Source organism: Pyxicephalus adspersus, chromosome 3 (genome assembly GCF_032062135.1).
Source record: "Pyxicephalus adspersus chromosome 3, UCB_Pads_2.0, whole genome shotgun sequence".
NCBI lineage: Eukaryota > Metazoa > Chordata > Amphibia > Anura > Pyxicephalidae > Pyxicephalus > Pyxicephalus adspersus.
The window spans coordinates 134,238,430-134,256,604 of record NC_092860.1 but is presented as its reverse complement, the minus strand read 5'-3'; the positions used below and the strand labels follow the sequence as shown (position 1 = coordinate 134,256,604).

General features: G+C 38.3%; 1 protein-coding gene across 2 annotated transcripts in view; it reads left to right on the top strand.

Moving 5' to 3' along the window:
• The first annotated feature begins 599 nt into the window (after positions 1–599).
• The window catches only part of C1QTNF7 (C1q and TNF related 7), a 44,803-nt gene continuing 27,227 nt past the window's right edge, over positions 600–18,175 (top strand). The window contains exon 1 of one of the 2 annotated variants that reach the window (XM_072406422.1): positions 600–1,144. The gene's annotated coding sequence lies outside the window, so the exon portion shown is untranslated. The remainder of the gene's footprint in view (positions 1,145–18,175) is intronic. The other variant, XM_072406421.1, reaches the window with a different exon arrangement.

Here is an 18,175-nt window from a genome sequence, read left to right as displayed (position 1 = left end):
ACTTATAAGCATGCAGAACATCTTATGTAAAACCCATATGTCATATTAAGCCTCCAGGATGGAAATGAAAATGCATATATAAAAAGGACAGGCCAGGGACAAAATACCTGGGAAGGAAAGGACTGAATGATGCCTGATATCCTCCAGCCAGGAAATGAGGATAACTATATACAACTTGCTGCAGCTTCTAGTGCACATTGTGAGATGCTCAAATCTTTCAGTAAGCAGTTTCAGTACAATAGAAGCCTGTACAACCTTACAAGACATCAAATATTCTGCCCTGACAATTGGGATTGTTTTGTGTGTCAAAGCTTCGTGATTCTGAGGATTGGATGGATATAAATGCACATTATTTGGCAGATAAAACAACTCCTATAAATGTATTTAATTTGCATTTAGAATTGCATAATAGAATTCAATGTATGCTCTTCGTGTTCTGTGTCACTAACTAAAATTACTAAAGAAGAGTAAGCCAAGCAATTGGAATTTTCAGGATGCCAGCAATTGCAGCCTGCATACTCCCCTTGGTTCTTTAAACCAACTTTATAAAGAATTATGGCAGAGTGTATAATTCTATTAGCAATTCAATGTCTTTTCTACACAAGAACAAGTGACATGAGTTAAATGAAATTCTAATGCTGGCCACATATTAGCAGACTTGCATAAATCTAACTGCATAATCCCTCCCAGCTGCTGGGGTGAATGACCGACCTCAGTTGAAGGGGAGCCAAATCTGCAGATCCCCTCTGCAAGATATTCACTATGATTTCATGGATCAAAGTGGAGAACAGCACATTAGGACTGCTGCGGGATAGACAAAGGTAGAGACCCCTCTTCATTCTTTACTCCCAAGCAAGGCGAACTGGTCTCCTTAGGGAACTAAGATTATAAAAAAAAAAAAGATGCAGTTGCTTCAAATTAGAAAACTTGGCAAATGCTAGGGAATAGGAGTGGAGTTTAGCAGAGAAAACTTCATCATCTGCAAATTGTAGAGTTTTAGTCCCAGAGATTAGACAGTCTGCTGGATCGTCACCGTGCCTAGAACACTTTAGGAATAAAAAACTTCTATCCCTGCACAAACCTATGGGACTGTGTGGCTGCAAGAATATTTTTGGGATGTCGGATGACAATATCCTAACATAAGGTATGAGAAGGCATTTAAGCCAAAAAGATACAGCATGTATAGTATAGTCATCTTAATATAGAGGTATTCCATAAAAAATTATATTTCATATTTTATAGTTATTGGAAGTGCAAGCGCTGACCATTTTATTTCTAAGAGACTCTGCTTGTGACATATCTAAGTACTAGAACCAGCTCTGCTTTCTTTCATTGGAGTCTCACTTGCTACATTGTATGGTCACTCCTTGTTTTCCATAAAATAGTTTAAAACCAACCAGTGAAAGTATGTGCTTTCAGTATTGGTGTGCAGACCAGTGAATGTGTATTTTTTATACTGGATGTCTAAGGTTCCCATTTATCCAGGTCATGGTATAGTTAGAATTATTTAGTCACTTTAAACTGCACTGGTTTAGTAAGGTTAAAGAAGTTTCACCATACCTCTGAGTGTCCGTATAATACCCCAGATCAGGGGATGTCTGGTGAAAAAAGTCTCCAGACTTTCCAGACATATCTTGGTGCTAGACTTCATGAAAATAAATGATAAGATGAACTTGCAGGTGACTGCTTAAACTAGTCTCTACCCAAAGGTGACAAATCGGGCTTGGGTGCCAACTTAGATACGCACTATGGATGAGTGTCAGTAATATACCCCAGATCAGGGAATAAGTGCTGAAAAAGTTTCCAAACTTTCCATACTTGTCTTTTTGCTAGAATTTATGAAAGATAAGAGATAAGATAAGCTTGCAGGTGATTGCCTACACTGGTCTCTACCCAAAAGTGGGAAATCAGGCTTGAATGCCAACTTAGGTCAGCACAATTGGGTGGACGGGGCTTATTGGTGTCCTATATCATCTTATTAATAAACAATCAAAAGAATGGACATGGTTAGAAACGTATAGGTGCTTAAAAAGCCTACCTTGCTTTTATGATTCTTTTGCATGTGTAAGATGTTTATAAGGTGTTTAATTTGTATTGCTTTTAATGTTTGTGTTAAATGCCTCAAGTATGCAGAGATGTAAACCAAACCAAAAACCTATGCTTTTGGTTTTAATGTCCAGTTATCAGTTATGTATATGTAATGCTCCTCTATAAGAATGATACTGTATCATTGATACAACAATAGGTTGAGCACTTGATGAACAGTACAGTTATCAGATGTTCAGTAGCTCTTTCATCTGGTTGTAAATTAATTTGTAATACTCCTCTGGGAAGCCTGATGCAATACACAGTGGAGGGTCTGATAAGCCTATTTGAAAGGGCAGTACTACAATTTTATTATCGGGGTAAATTCACATTCCTGCTATTCTGTAGATTCCTAGCAAACAAAATCAGTAAAATAATGACTATGGATTGCTGTCATTCCCATCCAGGGTTCCTCCAGAGGTTGCTAGGGGTTCCTCAAGCTATTGCTGATTATTCTGAAAATCTCCCAATTTGAAAATCTCTCCATAGTTCTAAAGCCAACACCACTTGGTAGATCCAGCTGGGTGACTCTAATTTTTATTATTAGTATACAGTATTTATATAGCGCCATCATATTACACAGCGCTGTACAAAGTCTATAGTCATGTCACTAGCTGTCCCTCAAAGGGGCTCACAATCTAATGTACTCTAATGATGTTTCTGGTTGTCTGTAGAGGGGTTATCTCAGCAATGACTGTAAGAGGTTATTCTTTCCACATGCCATTGGTTGAGAAAGGCTGATGTATCTATTTTAATTCCATATTCATAAATACTTATATACTTATATACTTAATAAATTAAGAATAACATAAACTTTAACCTTTATTTTATTAGTATCATTTTTTTTGGAGCGGTAGACCCATTATTCTCTCTTAGTGATGGCTTCTTGCAAGAAACTATGGTTTCTCTATTTCATATTTAATGATAATGTCACTGGAGTTAATAATTCTAGGATGTGTAAATGAGCAATGTGTGTATATAAAGGAAATCATTCAACTCCAAGAGGTATTTATCTTTTTTAATTTTTTTTTTCCAAACATCATCACAGTTAGGATTTATTAAGAATTGTATTGAATATTGGAATTCAATGAACTCTACCAACTGGCTGATATAAGAAAGAGGGGGGGGGGGGAGGTTGCTTAAGAGAAAGTACTGTATATGTGAGTGGGATCTTTAGTATCTGAAATACTACATAGAAGATAAAGCTTAACTTTTGACCTTCTTTTCCTTAATTGTCCCCCCATACCTTTCACAATCACTTGCCCATATTATTATGCTAATTTGAAAAAGTGCCTATTACCTTTTACAGGCTATCTTGCAAATTACATCCTAAACATCACCTAAACAATACATTTTAAACAGAATAAGGTACAAAGGCCACTTTACCACAATAGGAATCTATAGCCACTGAACTTGCACATTGCACTGCTCAATGGGGTTTTTGCTGACCTGCATATCCCATGCAACTAATGTGTATCAAGCATAGGGAAACAACACAAATCAACATGAGCCGCAATGTGACTGCGGCTAAGCTTTGTTTGCTGCACATTACATTACACAAACCTCATATCAAGCATTTTGTATGAGCACCAAATGTTAGTGTAGTTTGTTCTGCTCAGTAAGCAGCTATGGCCCCAATATCACATCCAATCACTGGACTGCTGCAGGGCTAAGTATTAGAGGGGGGCAAGAGGGTGCTTCTGTACTGGGCCCCAATCAAAAGAACTTGAATTTTGCAATTCTGAAACTTTTAAACACGAGGAAGGGAGGTCCAGGAAGTTTATCCAGTATGGGGCTCAGAAACTTTTGATGGTGGCCCTGGGCAGCCCTACTGACTGAATGGCCCTATACATGAACAATGAGTCTTTTGGCCAGACTGGAGTTAGAATTGGCAATTGCTGCTGTGGTATAAATGCCTCCTAAAAGGATCTGCCGGAATAATAGTTTTGTAGTTTGTTCAACATCAGACATGGTTTATTAGACATATTTTTGGACACGTTTTATATGCACTGTGAATTATCCAATTCAGTTGACCTGAATGGAAAAATACAGGTATACATGCCAAAAATTTAGCAAATAGGACTTTTTTTCCTCAACTACTTTCAATGCAGTGTGCTGTTTGTTGTAAGCAGGACACATAAACTTTTATTTTTTTTCCCAAGTTTATTCATGTCTGAGCAATATGTATGACAATTCACCCAATGTAAGAGATCCCTTACAATCAGTGATGTAGGACAGCAAACCATTACCTTTTTGCTGTAAATGAAATAGGAAAAGGTTTTTTTGTTGTGCAGAAACATAGACTGCATGAAGCAGCAATATTCTTTCTGGAATAAATGAGACCCATTATGTGACATAGTATGAAATATGTCTCTTTTGTTTATCTTCATTGCAAACTCATTTCACATTCTTAGCTGGATATGCTCTGTAGATACCAAAATCGTTGCAGCCACTTCCTCAAACTAACGGAGGAGTAAAAATTACATGGTGATCAGTTGTCTCATTGTATGAGAAAACTATTGGGAAAAACAGACAAATAAATGAGCTGAAAATCAAATGTCGATGTGTTTAGCAGATAGGTGCAGAATACCTACAATCTTATCATTTAAAGAAAGCAACATTATGATATAAATGATATCATAATGATATCATATATATAATGATATAAAAAATTGGGCTCCTCATCATGCTGCACTGATACATTCTGAATGGCACCACAAAACACTTTGCCGATGGATGCTGCAGGTCAGAAATGCTATACGTTCCTTTTTTGTTGTTTTTTGCTGTACGGAGGCTTTACTTTTTAAATGATTGTTCTGCCATAACAAACTGCAATTTTTTGCATGGCATATCCCATATTCTGAAACCCACCCCTCATCTCGAATGGTGTGAAGAGAATTTTAATAATTTTAATTATTTCCTAAGTAGAAAGTTTGACAGTAAAGTTTAAATTAAAACTGACTTAATGATGTAAAAATACTTTACGATGTATCAATATTTTAAATAAAAATAAAGTTTGCCATGTTACCAGTAGTGATGCCTGCAATGGCAGGCCTATGGAGAGCCAGCGTGGTACACAAATCATTCCGTGGACTGTCCAGCTGAACCCTAGGGCCGCAGACCATTTAAGACCCCATTCTAAAAATAGTTACAGCTGAAATATGCTAAAATATGCTGATGTTCTCGGCTGATTACACAACCATATAAAACTATTTATACAATAAATTCCACAAGACTCAATTATGAATAATAATAGCTGCAGCCATTACACTAATGCTTGACTAAAATCAACATTTTACTGTTATAATAGTGGCCGAGTCAAAGTGGCTGCAGGTGTCTGCAATAATAACCCATTTTTAAGGCTTTAAAGAATTTAGTGACCCAAAGCAGTTCAGAAGTAGGCTCCGGTTTTTTAGTTCTATATAAACCCAAGGACAGCTATTATAAGAACTAAAACGACTGCTGAGAGCTGGCCAACTTGCTGGCATAACAGCCGTACATGGGAAGATGTTCATTTTAGTACTTTGTTCCTTTGACCCCACTCTGTAATAAAGCTTTCCAATGCTAGCTATGTGCTCAGAGAAATACATAGACACAAAAGAATGGATTCCTGGTTGTCATTTTGATCCAATGGATTTAGTACTGGCCGAGGTAATGACCTAGAATAAAATGTAAGACTTAATGAATGTAATAAAGCTGGACCAAGCCAGGCAGCTGGCGTTTTCTGAAGGACATCAGCAATGAAAATATCTGTTCTACTCCTGGTTCAGGATTTTATTTGTGTTAAAGATACATTTTGCCACACAGGAACCAGTAAAGATTAGGCTACGATTTTCTATAATTGCAACCTTAAAAAAGTGATTGGTTTCACATAATCTATAATGTTTACATATAAATTATATATATATATATATATATTTCATTGTAAGGGTTTACACGTAACTCTGAGTACTAATGTAAGGATGTATGAGCAATGACCACCAATTTTAGTGTGCATACCGTGCCTGGGCACTTACAAGCAAGATATGTTGAGTAATGATCACCAGTATATGGATGCACCCTTCACCGACCACCGATGTAAAAGGGAATGCTCAACACAGACCTCCAATGTAAAAGAGCACACTAGACACTAACCACCAAAATGTTGGACACACAACCCTAAAATCAATCACCAATGTAGGAAGACATGCTGACCACCAGTGTAAGGGAACACATTGACCACCAACATGGACACTTAGCCCTGGGCATTGCTCTTTGCAAGTGATGCTGTGTAATTACATACAATACTGACACTTGCACTCCGACTGCTGCTATTGTACTTTACATAGTCCTGACTGCTGCACAGTATACTCTACATTAGGGGCAGGCAAACTTTTATGGCCACAAGGCCATTTCAGGGGAGTACATTAGGCCGGACTCTAAGCCCCACCCTAATGGCTCCACCCACCACCAGGGAATGCCCCCTGAAGTGAAATCCCTCCCCTCCGTATGCATTGTGGAGGAGAGGGATTTCCCTTCAGGAAGCCTTCCCTATTTACCGTGCCGACAAAATATCAACGCCAAACGCGGTAAATAGGGGTGAAACAGCAAGGAGGCGGCACTGGAGCTCAAGCGGCTCCGGTAGTTCCTAGTGCCCCCTGGCAGATCTGGCCTGCGGGCATTAGGCCGGATCGGCCAGGGGGTGTTAGGCCGTAACAAACTACCGGCTAGGCTGTATCTGGCCTAAAGGCCAGAGTTTGCCAACCCCTGCTCTACATAGTCCTGACCGCTGTATATTTTCATATGTATATTACATAGTCTTGAGTACTATATTGTAATTGTATTGTATCTATTATTTAATCCAGACTGCTTTACTTCAAATGGTAAATATCTCTGACCACTAAACTTTACACAATTGTAGGTTCTACAATCCAGAATGGCCAGGAGCCTGAAAAAAGTAGAGTAATAAAGTAGTGGTGGTCAGAGAGAGGGCAAGCCAGAGACAGGTAGGTAAGGTAAAAAACGTATATTAGATATAATATATATAAGTAGGAGGGGAGTAAGGGTGAGGTCAGAGGTCTAGATAACAGCTAAGGCAGGGTCGGTTTGAGCTCCTTAAGGGCAGTGTGTGGAGAAGGTGATCCATTGGCTTACCAATTACACTCCTAAGCAGTGTATTTGTTCAGCATTACAATGGTCAGTTCTACATAATTTGAAAATGCAAGTTACAAGTGTTTGTATAAATGGTGGAGTTTATGAAATCTGCGTTTTGTGGAGGTTAATTCTTCAAACAAAGATTTTTTATGCTGCTTGTCACAGGTACTTTTATTTAAAATGAAATTTTCTTTTCCTACGTAAATTAAGTCATTAGTAAATTACCCATAAAGATTTTTTTATACGTCTTTTCTGCAATGTTTATGTATTATGACATTGTCCTCCTATGCTTCGCTGAATTCCACTGATAGGCTTCAACTAATCAAAGCAGAGTCACTATAAACTTCCCTTTTATAACATATATACACAAGAATGTTTTGGTTCAGCAATGCCTCAAGTTCCTTAAAAAATAGATTCTGTAATATGTCACCCTCTTTCTCCACATGTTCTCCAAAAGTTTGGATTCTGTAATTTGCTTCATAATAAGTTTGGATGATTTTGATGTTACGCTTTTGTTATGCTAAGTCTGGAATTGAGTATCAAAAGGATGATGAAATCTTCATTTTGGTCGACATTCAGAAATGTTTTCTCATTTTAGTAGATGAGCTTATTAATTTCAGATGAGTTGGATAACAATCCAAGATGTAAAGATGTAATACTAAATATAAGGATGAGTGAGCTAGTTTTTTTAAAGATATGCTTGTATTTCACTGTAATTAATTGTATTTAGACTGTAATTTTATGCAATGGTTGAATGGTGTTAATTGACCCAATGTGTACAAGATATTACCCCACATTCAGTTATATCACTAGTCTGGACTGTTGATTTAGGGCAAGTTGGGACCATGTATTCGTACTTCTGAGATCAGATTCTGAACCTACCATCTGTGTGTGCAAATCAAGTTTCATCAGAGCTGGCTACATTTTTCCGTACAGTTTTGGTGAACCCTTGCCCACTGAAGCCTAACCTTTCTTTTTTTTTGGATGACAGAACTGGAACTCCATGTAGTCTTGTTGCCATCCACCTGAACATTCATGACGCTCTTCTGCTCACCACGTTTGTACAGAAGTCTTAGGTCCCTGTGTCCTCACACCATTCTGGCTTTTTTTCTCAGATTTCCATCTACAAAACTCTTTTTCACTGGATATTTTTACATCATTCTGAGCAAATTTTAGACTCTATTCACATCAAAACCCCAGGAGATCAGCAGTTACAGAAACCTTTAAACCAAACCTGCCTAACACAACTAATTACTGAGATCACAGTTTTCCCATTTGGATGTGTAGTGTGAACATCAATCAGGTCTTGTGACCAGTATGTGTGAGATATTATGCATTTCACTGCTGTTATATAATTGGCATTAGATAATTGCAGGTGTACAGGAGTTTCTAATAAAGTGTTCAGTGAGAGTATAATTCAATTGTGGTAATATCTGTTCACCTTTAGTTTGCAGTATATCGTTTGAAAAGTGCCTGTACAAACTAAACTGAATTTAAAACACTGCAAGAAAAAATATTATTATAAGCCTAATTTCCTTTATATGGAGACCAGCCTTAGCATTTGTTAAAGTAAACATAAATTCCAGATGTCTGTTTCAGTCTAAAACCCAAAGCTTGTGCATACTACTTCATCTAATCTTCATGCATTTCGTTTGCAAACCATACGCTATTTTAAAATGCATTTCAGACCAAGATTTGTTCCCATTTCAAGAAATACAGCACATCCTGTTCCCATTTACCAGGTAGACCTTCCTGGAGAATCACACGTGCACAACATATGGCGACATCTAAGACATCAGGAACAATCTACAGTTTTTTTCTAGGCATAAAATATCTTCATATTTGATGTAGATAAAAAAAACAAATTCCAGGAACACTGCAGTCATAGTATACATGGAATGGCCCATTCATTTTTTACCTACCGCAACCTTCCTTCCATTGGTACGCAAACTCTGGTACACAACTGAGCTACATATATATATATATACCGGTAACGGTTTTTAGCACCAGAAGGTTTAAAGAAAAAAACTTTACTTAAAGGACTATGAAGGACATGAAAATGATTGTGGCCATGAGTTTAAAGCAGAGCTAAACCTAAAAATAAAACAAAATTCTGAGCAGGCACGTTCTTTGTCGCAGAAGAGAATACATTTTTCATTCTACAATAAAACAAACTTGTCTATTGTGTGCAATTTTTTCTGCAACATTCAGCATATTATCCTGGTATACGATAGCTAGCTACCTGGAAATATTACATCATTCTAATCAAGATGAAAATTCTGGAGTAAGGATGCTATATATATATATATATATATATATATATGTCAGCATGTGCAGGGAAATGATTGCTTGGTTTTCAGGAGAGAACAATGTTTTCTCTTTGAAACAACTATGAGAAACTGGCGAGGAAAAGAGATGTGCTAAGCTGAACAGTAAATGTCCATTACACTACCGTAGGATAAGGCACGTATCCATAGCTCTGAACTTGCAAAGGATTCTATCCAATAGGAAAAGTGTAAAATTGTGGAACAGGCCCCCTATTTCCCACATCTGCAGTCCAGCAACTTTTATTTGTTTAATCTTCTGAAGGAAAGTCAGGGGGTAAACAAATGTTCTGATGATAATTTAAAGATATTTGGTTTTGGCAGAACCAGGATAAAAGATTCTTTTTACTGTTGGATCTGCCTTTGAAACATGGTGGGACAAATGCATTCCAGGCCAGAGAAACTGTGTTTAAATATAGGCTAATACAATGGGTTTTTCTAGATTGCATGAGAGAATTATGATTACCCATACTAAGGCCAGGAGAACGTGGGTTCACAGGCAGGTTATTATTTAAACTACTAGACCAGTAGCATCTAGAGCAGGGGTGTCAAACTCTGGCCCGATAGCCAAATCTGGCCCTCAATGTCCTTTTCTTTGGCCCCAAAATCAATCATAAATATGAACTGCAGCTGGCCCGCCGCTGCTTTGACAAAGCGCTGCTACTACAGTTCCCAGCATCACTCACGTCTATAGACCAGCGGGCTCTCTGCCTATGCATGGCCCCGCATTGGACAGTTTTATAGAGGCAAGTAATGCCGGAGAAATTTTAGTAGCAGCGCTATTTCTAGCATTTCTAGCACTCCCCCTCAGCAGTACTTTTCCTTGCTACTCCAAGGCATGGACTTGAATGGTTGGATTTTCATAGAAGAATATTGTTGTGGGAAAGAGGTAATGTTGATCTGATATCCCTGCTGGGCCAGACTCAATTGGTGATTTGTCAGATATCTACAATAGGGACATGATTTCTGTAGAATAAGGCAAGTGTCCCTTGCTGCAGCTGCTAACATTTGGAAAGCAAACTATGTTCCGGGGGGGGGGGGGGGGGGGGGGGGGGGTGGACTAAAGCTGAAGTTTCACCTTTTTTTCTGTTGTATAATATATCAGGGCAGCTGTTCCTTAATTTATTCAGGTTTATTCGCTCCTATAGATATTTGGGTAGGAGACTTTAATATTTCAGTTTGTTGCTACTTACAACAAGTATGTTTCCAAGAGAAGCAGATGGTCTTCTCCAAATATAGAGGGTGTGATTCTTTCACACAGGGTTGAAGAATTAAACTCAGATGACGGAATTTATGCCGACCTATAGCCAGGTCCATATCATCATTTACCATTATCTGTTATTATCATTAAACTTGCCATTCTGCTATCATTTGTTTCCTGAAAACTAAATCTGCTGTTTATAAGAGATAAGATGTTAGTTGTTCCTAACTAGTTGTTGTCCATGCTTCCTTTTTGTAGATTATCTCCAGCAAAAAGGAATATATCCAACATCTTTAAGCACTTTAAGTAGAATGTGAGTGAGAGAAGTTTGTAATGTAATGCTGACAGATATTAATGAGTGTATATGAGATCCCTTGTGATTAATTTATATTACACACTTCCTTCAAGATATCAGGTCAAAATATTCATTGAAACTGAATTCCTCCTCTGGGTTCAGGATTTCACATGCAACTGTACAAAACTGTCTGAATTTTGGACAAGTCTTTTTGATTAGGTAATTCACTTTGGGCACTTTAGCATTTTCCTTAGAGAAGATCCATTTGCACACAGTATGCTGGACAATCGTAGCCGCAGCACTTAGGTTCCATCTGTGGAATGTATTAAATTAGTCTGTAGGCCACATGAGGCTTATTTCATCCAACACTGCTATGGCTGCCTGCATTTCTTGATCAAAGACATTGTATTCAACAATTTTTTGCACATTGTCATCTTCATTTGCCTGTGGAAATGCTTCCTTTTGTAATGCACAATATCCACAGACGACAATTTGGAGTATGAGACTTTGTGGTCATATAGTTTAATGTGAATAGGTTTACTTAGTACCGTCTTTCCCAACCTCTCTACTCCTCAGGAACCTTTAGAATAATGTTCAGTTCTCAGGGAACCCTACTAAAATAAAATATTTGGATGACCCTCACATTGATAGTCAATGTCCCACTTACCATAATGGTTCAAATGCAATTCTTAGAGACAGCTAAAAAGATTATTGGAGTCATCCTTGTGGATGTTATCACTCCGCCCGCAGATCATCTGTCCAGCAGCATGCAGCATCCCCAGCTTCCCTTTAGCTATGCAAAGATGTACTTTTTTTTAGCATCCCCTGCACTTTTCCTGAGGCAGTGCTCAGATGAAGGGTATTATAGGAAATGCAAGAAGCCAATGAGCAGAGTAGTTTCTGGTTCCAACTATGTCCTGCTATTGGCTGCTAGCTGTATTTATACTTCTCTGATTTCAGGCTCAAGCTGCTGGATTCTCAGTGCATTTCCTGCCTCTCTGCAAGCTAGTCGCTTGTCTGGATTCTCTGTGTTTGACTTTGGCCTGTTACCTGACTCTGCTTTCTCCGCTGCCTGTCTTGACCTCGGCCTGTTACCTGACCTTCGTCTGACGAGTACCTGATCTGCGCTGTCCCTACACCGGAGCCCCCTTTCCCGCTCGCCCCTGGTGGGACCTGGTGTTCTCCTGTAGCAAAGCAGTCCGGTCGCCATTAGGGTCACCAAGCCATCATCCCTTGCTCTGGTCCAGGAAACACTTAGACTCCGCGCCCCAGGTAATCCCGCAACACCTGCCAGGGGGTGGAGCCCTAACAGTGGCACTAGACTCTGCAGGCACCAAAAAATAGGAGAACTGTCAGTCACAGCTCTAGGAACCTTATGCAACCTCAGGAAGAAACCTAGGGTTCCAAGGAGCCTTGGTTTGGGATGGCTGGCTGACTAGTGTTGTTAAACCAAGTATGCCATGCAGCCCTACAAGTTCCCACCTTAAATTAAATTCAAATAATGTGCCCCTGGCTGGTAATGCATGGCATGTGTGGCGTGGCTTTGGTTATCAAAATTATTGATAAATGCCTCCAGCAATGTTACTTTTTGAGTGGTAACACCTTGTTTTATTTGCAAAGTCATACTGCAAAATGAGTATTGTTGTGTTTGAGTATGTGTTGCCAGAATGATGCCATATGCCATATATCAAGTTACTGGAAAAATGTTGGTCTTGTCCCACCAGTACAGATTCCATACTGCCAAAAGCTTTCAAGTTCTCAGCGTGCCACCATGCTGTCAGATGCGGACATATTCTTACATGAGTGTCATTTTTATAGGGTGCAAGTGCTACTTGAAGGCATACCCCACATCTACATTATGTTTGGACAGTCCATTCTTGCTGCCATATTTACTTGTGACAGGATCCACTGAAATAGCAGCTGCCCCTGACTGTAAACACATTCTTCTCCTTCTGATACTGTGCCAAAATTCATTACGGCCAAACTTTTTTAGTTTTGGATACAGCGTAGAAAAAAATAGAATTTATGTCTGGTTTCCACTGCTGTTTGTTTGTCTATTGGAGAGATTTAACTTCAGTTTCACTTCGTCTCCAAGTGAACACATTTTTACCAGGTCAGAACGGCAGAAGAAAATTCCCATTTCGCATAGCAATATAAATTGACCTTATGGGCCTGATTTATAAAAACTCTCCAAGGCTGGAGATCATACACTTTCATCAGTAAAGATGGGTGATCCACCAAACCTGGAATGGATCTGGTCCAGGATTCAAAACATTTGCTACCAAATAGTAAATCACTTTGAAGAAATCCACCCCAGGTTGTCTGGATCACCCAGCTTCACTGATGAAAGCGTATTCTCTCCAGCTTTGGAGAGCTTTAATAAATCAGGCTCTATGTCTGGAGTGATACTTTATGATATCCTCGTGCAGGTAACAAATTGTACAGTACATACTGGTAATGCTGGCTTTTGATTGATCAACCCAACTTGCATTGTGCAGTTGACATCTCATCAAATACCAGCATTAAATTTTCATCTTGAGAAAGAGATTTTATAGCAATACATAAAAATGTTGAGGTACAGAATTATTTGGCCTAAATACTGCAGTATTTGAGAGGCAGCTTAGGGCAGATGGACCAAAGGATTCCAAGATATGGGGGAGCAGGGGGAGTAGCCCCTTATGACCATAGCGTCTTGTCCAATCAACCTGTGGAAAGCCTGCCCATGGTTATAAATTATCACTAGATTTCTCATAATAATAATAATCCCTACAATTGTATGTGTGTGAATATAAATCTGCATGGAGTTTGCATGTTCTCCCCATGTTTGCGTGGGTTTCCTCAGGGTACTCCGGTTTCCTTCCCACTTTCCAAAAACATGCAGTTAGGTTATTTGGCTTACCACAAAAAATTACCTGTATTAATGACATTTGACTATGGTAGGGACATTTGATTGTGAGCCCCTTTGAGGGACAGTTAGTGACATGACTATGGATGTTGTACAGCACTGCGTAATATGTCGGCGCTATATAAATACTGTGTAATATTAATATTAAACGCAATTTAGACACTGACCTAGACTATAGTAAAGCATAAAAAGATTTTCAGGTGCCGAGTCCAAAAAGATTTGTCTGCTTGAATGTTCTCACTGTTGCTAGGAAAATGATTCTTAAAACAGAAAAATAAATACCATCTCTAATACTTTTTATTGAACTAATTCTTTTTATGGAATGGTAAAAGATTAGTATCTGTAATGGTCCTTCTGCCACCCCCTTAGGTAAGCAGAAAGTAAATAATGTGTTTTTGTTCAGGTAGGGATTGAGATCACAGAAAGTAATAGGGTTCTGTGGCAGTATTGTAAAGAACAATTAATTAGTAAAATATACACATGATTAGGTAAATACACATACATAAATTCCTCTGACCAAATACTTAACCTACCTTGTTGGGAATAAATCGGACAATTTCACTTCCTTATGCATTTCCCAATCCTGCTTGAGGAAATGGAGACTTAGGGCCTGATTTATTAAAACGCTCCAAGGCTGGAGAAGATACACTTTAGAAAAGAGCAAATGACTTTGAAGAAATCCAATGGAGGTTTGCTGTCATCCAGCTTCACTAATTAAAGTGTATCTTCTCCAGCCTTGGAGAGCTTTAATAAATCAGGTCCTAAGTGTTTCATATGAATATGTTGATGTAGAACCAACGATCTGTGATGAAGGATCATCCAGGGAGTTCTGGAAAGGCAAGAAGAAGATCTAAGTCTCAATCCAAAAAGAGTGGATCCAATGGATATCCAATGGTCCAGATAAAGGAGGCCAAAAGGAGTTGTTAAATACAAAGGGTTAAATCTAAGTAGAGCTGCAGGTCTCTACGGCTCTATTTGGGATTTCACTATTGGCTGGCAGCTTAATATCTACAGCTTTACTCGGGATCTAACGATATGCATCTAGCAACTCTCCCAATGTTGCTGCCACATTGATCCTTGGCAGACAAGCCAGAGACTGTCCCATATTCTCTAAACAATGTGTGTGATGAATTTGTATTTGTATTAAGTATTCAGCCTTTTGATATGATTCAGAATATTGTATGTATATGCCTAAACATATATATTTATATTATTAAAGCATTCCTCTTTACAACTTTTTCTTAAACCCCCTTACTTTCTTTGATTTCATTTTATACCTGAGCACAAAAACTTTGCTTTGCTTTTTCATTTGGTCCCTGTAGCCATTACCTTAAACATAATAATAAAATCAGTTCACAATTCTTTGAAAATTTAATGCTGAGACCTTTGCTTCACACATGCTGGTAAATGACAGGAGATTAGGAACAGACACACCAGAATACGTCAAACACCTCGGTGAGTCTAATGGCTTCACATTTAAGGCAAAATATGTTATTTTCCATTGAGCAAATGATTGCTGAACTTGTGTAAAAATAGCACAAGACAAAACACTTTAAAGCATTTCTAATTCGAAAAGCCAAGAAATTTCAAGCTAGATAAATTACAATTTTCCAGTAGCAGAATGCTTGACAGATATTATCTCAAATAAAATTTGTAGACTTCCTTTAATACTCTAAACGTCAGTCAGAATAAAAAGTAAAGTTTGGATTACAGAAATGTGTTTCTAAAAGTGGACTAAACACCCACAGATAGAAGAATATGATGCTTTAATTAGTAAGGTCTGACAAAAAAACAACTGGTTCAGACAATAACGCAGTGTGAAGATAGTGCTCAAAAAGCCCTTGGAAACTAATGAGATAAATATTTACCAAATTATGGGTTACAGCACTTTTATCAACTTTACAGTTTGCATTGCTTTAATGAAAATGTGGTAAGGGGCAGTCTAGTCCTGTTTTTTAACATGGTGGACCCTTGAAAAACAGTCTTCCGGGAACCCCTTCTATAATTACTATATTCACAACTCAGAGTATATTACTATGGGGATTTGTAGGAAGAATTCCTCCTATATTACTGCCCTATTAGGAAGAATGTCACCCTTACAGATAGCCAAAAAGATCAGTGGTGTAACTTAAACTGACCTGAGATGAACAAATTGTTGATTGCTCAAGGAACCCCTAGCAAACTCTGAAGGAACCCTGGATAATACAGGTAGCCCCTGGGTTACATACGAGTTAGGGACTGTAGGTTTGTTCTGAAGTTGAATTGAATCAGATGTTTATCTCAACATATTCTTAGGCAGCATGGTGTCAGTTACTGTATAAAATCCTCACTGTGAGTTAATCATAAAGCAAAAAAAAAAAATTTATGGAGCCTAAACATTCATTAACTTCTGGAACAAGCTGTGCTTTGATATGCAAAAAGAAAAAACTGCAGAGTTTGTCTTGGTCATTAAAGAGTTACAAGAGGTTGCAGAAAAGAAAAAGACATCTTTTGCAAGCCATGCAAACCAACCCCATCAAGCCTCTGCCCTGCACATGAACGAGCAGGGAAGCCCCGTTCGTATCTAGGAGTCGTCCGTATGTCGGATGTCCTTACCTCGGGGACTACCTGTAAATAGTGGCCAAGTCTGTTCTTTTTTACAAGTATTGTTGTCAACATTGACATATTTATAGTAATTTCTGGCTGAGCCAATTTTACCACAAGCTAAAATCTATCCTTAAGAGGTACAATTTTGCTACATATAATGTAGGCTCTTATGTCACCACCTGAAGCTCAGCTGCTTTTTTCTTTCTGCTATGAAAACTGGAATGTATTGTGGAAATACAAAATCTTTTTCCCTACAGCCTAATCTATCATGGATATCTGAGGGTGGCCATAAACAGCTCCAAAAAATGATAGAAATCTATGGGGATTAATAGTACAGCTAGCCGAAATAATATTTTGGCTGCAGGATATGACTGTGTAAGCTGTAGTCTGGGGATCGATGCATTTGAGGTGGAGGAGGATGGGATACTTTAGTTCAGGGGGGTAAGTATTAAAGTGCACCTAATCTTTAAAAATGTCATTTAACAGGGTCCCAAAACTTATACATTAAACCTGTGTTCAGACAGTTAGTTCAGAAAGCAGTGCTGTGTTATTGCATTTTAAGTGTAAAAGCAGATTGAAAAGAATGGGAGATGTTTGAGAGCCCCGGTTTCATGGAGGTTTACCATGTGGTGTTGTTGAATTGCCATTTTGTCATTGTACTGAGATGCTGAATCACTTATATAGACTTGAATAGAAATGGTTTTTGAATGCCTGCCTGGCATTTTTTATGCCTTAAAAGTGGAAGCATTGTGAAAGAGTTTCAGTAAAGTAATTTAAGTAATGTCACTGGCTGCAGAATTTAAAAGCTAGTATGCAGTGATGAATTGGCATTTTACTACTTTTCCATCAAGGGAAGCAACACCATCGATTGTGAGTGAAACTTGCTACCAAAATCAATATAATATGTTTGAGAAATAAGCACACAATTGTAAAAAAAAAACGTCTGAGCAGTAAAATGTTTAATGTTTGATTTTGAATGGTTCACTCCTAAATACATGGAGAGAGGGCAGAAAAAAATGGTATGAACTTGTAAGAAGTATATTCGAAGAGTGGATTTGTGTTTTAACAACATCACCAAAAGAGCTTCTAAAAGCATTACAATGGATTTTAGACGTAAAGCACCTTGGGGTATATCAGATTCACAGAAGGAGGTATTTTTTGGGATAAAGAACATCTGCTAGAAATGGTGTATTGCCTCAGTGTAGTGTATAGTATGAGCTATACAGGAAACGGCATTGTTTCCTCTCCAATCCTCCCATTGAGTAACATTATGTACAGCTGGGGAGAAAAAGCTAAGAGTTCTGATGTAATGTCTAGTAGTGAATACAGTGATAATCCCTGCCATATTGTTAGGCTAAAATACATGGAATATATTTTTCATAGTAATTTGTAGATTATTCGAGTATTTGTATAGAAGTGTGAAAAATAATTTGCTTTCAATAGGTTCCTTAGCCAGAGCCATGCAAAGCCAAGAAAAGCTGAGCTCAGTGATATTCCTCAAGTGAACTTGTCACTAACATTATGTTCCCTGAACTTGTCTTCATTTCAGTTGGGGAACTTGGAGACAGACCCCTGGTCGCAAGCTTCATACGGGGCTTTGGCTTCAGTCCAAGTCCATATTACGTCCCTTTTCTCAAGCATTTTCT